Source organism: Heptranchias perlo, unplaced genomic scaffold (assembly GCF_035084215.1).
Source record: "Heptranchias perlo isolate sHepPer1 unplaced genomic scaffold, sHepPer1.hap1 HAP1_SCAFFOLD_1089, whole genome shotgun sequence".
Taxonomy (NCBI): domain Eukaryota; kingdom Metazoa; phylum Chordata; class Chondrichthyes; order Hexanchiformes; family Hexanchidae; genus Heptranchias; species Heptranchias perlo.
The window spans coordinates 20,001-22,500 of record NW_027138309.1 but is presented as its reverse complement, the minus strand read 5'-3'; positions in this window follow the sequence as shown (position 1 = coordinate 22,500).

Sequence of the window (2,500 nt, the reverse complement as noted above, 5' to 3'; positions counted from 1 at the left end):
AACCGGGTTCCTGGTGAAAGCAGTCCTGCCATTGACATGACAATGGACAGGGCCCGGCAGCTTGAGACACATCTTTCTTTCAATAAGCAAGTTCTTTTTAAAAAAGTTTCCTTCCACAGCAGCTCTGAGTGAGAGAGAGAGAGAGAGAGAGAGAGAGAGACTGACTGACTGACTGATACTGACACCGACACACACACACACACACACATATTATTTATTATTATTTTAAACGACAAAGGTGTTCAGAAGGAAGTCCTGGGGGGAAGGCAGGCAGGGAGGGACGGACACAGGGAAGTCCGCACAAAACAGGTCCCCTGGAACCTCTGACCCAGAAAACCGGGTTCCTGGTGAAAGCAGTCCTGCCCCGCCCTGCCATTAACATGACAATGGACAGGGCCCGGACCAGGCGCAGCGGACGGTAGCGAGCAGTCGGAGGGTGAAAATCCGCCAGTGGGTGAAAAGGAGAGCCGTGCGGTGAGAGGAGGCGGAAAGCGGTTCGCAGACTTTCGCTGTACCTCCGGCGGGCAGCGCCGCACCTCCGAGCGCTCGGTACCGTCCGCTGCGCCTCGTCCTGCCGCACGCGACGAGCCGTCCCCGGAGGAAATCGGCCTCGGCCTTCCTGAGATATCAGTCTCCAGGTGGGACAGAAAAACCGGGGGCCCCCGGCTCGCTTTCGGCGGCCCGCTAGTCGACTTCCCGTCGTGCGAACGCGATCCTTCCGGTACCCTTCGGTGCCCCTTGCCCGACTCTAGCTCCGGTGGTAAAGCGGAGTCGGTCGGTCTGACGGCCGCCGAGTTAGCAGGCGGAAAGCGGTTTGCAGCCTTTCGCTGTACCTCCGGCGGGCAGCGCCGCACCTCCGAGCGCTCGGTACCGTCCGCTGCGCCTCGTCCTGCCGCACGCGACGAGCCGTCCCCGGAGGAAATCGGCCTCGGCCCTCCTGAGATATCAGCCTCCATACGGGCGTCACAAATCAGTGGACATGGTCAGCTGCAAAGCAGTGTCATTACAACCTTTCATAAACGACAGGGCAGCACCGCACCGCACTGCACTGCACCCCACACTACATCACACTTGCCTGCCTGCCTGCCTGCCGCTGCCTACTCTCACCAGCGGACCAAAGTGAGGATAACACCCCGAAGCAAGCATCTCCCTTGCCGCCCACCAGCCCACACCAATCCCCTTGCCTGCCTCCCACAAATTCCACCAGCGAGGCAAAGTGAAAATCAACCCCCAAAAAACGCACTCCACACCGGCCATCGCCCGCTATACACCCCCCCCCGGGGCGAATATTAAGCCCGAGAACACCGACTGTAACCAACCGCAGTGAAAAGTTGAAGTGGCAACTCATTAACCAGATTTACACTTGGCAACTCATAAACCAAATGAACAAAAAATCTGGTTAATGAGTTGCCCAAAATAAATCTGGTTAATGAGTTGCCACTTCAACTTTTCACTGCGGTTGGTTACAGTCGGTGTTCTCGGGCTTAATATTCACCCCTGGGGGGCGGGGTGGGTGATTCTGGGGGTAGTGTCCGGGAGGGTGAGCCTTTTATTCGGCAGGAGGCGTGTGGGGAAATCATCAACCTGTCAGACGATGAGTTGTCACAAACGCCATTGCTTAATGAAAGCTGCGCTCCCGAACTGGACTGACTGACTGTCTGTCTGTCTGTCCGTTTGTCAAGGGGAGGAAAAGGCGGCGGTGGTGGTGAGGGTGGAGCTTTACGCTCAGGAGGGGAGACTTTCCTTCATGCCAATTAATCTGCAGCAGAAAGTCATCCCCCCCCGACTGGGATTCGAAGCCCGGTCCTGACCACGAGACCACCGGGGAGAGCTGCCTCAAGTCCCTGAGGGACCTGGACACGAGGCCGAGGACACACGCACGCCTGCTGCACTGGCAGCAGCGACCAGCAGGGGGCTGACCGGCTGATCCTTCCCTTTCACAGGCAGGCTTTTGGCCCTCGCTCAAACGACAAAGGTGTTCAGAAGGAAGTCCTGGGGAGGAGGGAGGGAGGCAGGGAAATCAGCACAAAGCAGGTCCCCTGGAATCTCACACCTGCGTCCCAGAAAACAGGTCTCCTGGTCAAAGCAGTCCTGCCCCGTCCTGCCATTAACGTGACAATGGACAGGGCCCGGCAGCTTGAGACACATCTTTTTTTCAATATGCAAGTTCTTTTTAAAAAGGTTTCCTTCCACAGCAGCTCTGAGTAAGAGTGAGAGAGAGAGAGAGACTGACACTGACACTGACACTGACACACACACACACACACACACACACACACCGTCTCCCATCCGATTGGTGGACTATGGGATTGAAAATCGAACTTTGAGTTTCAATGCAGGGGGGAGAGCGCGAACGCAGCCCCTCCCAACTACCACACGCGCGTTGTTGTTGTTGTAATATAGAACTGCAAGTTGCCGTTGTCGTGGTCGTTTCGAATCAGCACAAAGTAGGTGCCTCCCTGGAATGTCACACCTGCGTCCCAGAAAACAGGTCTCCCGG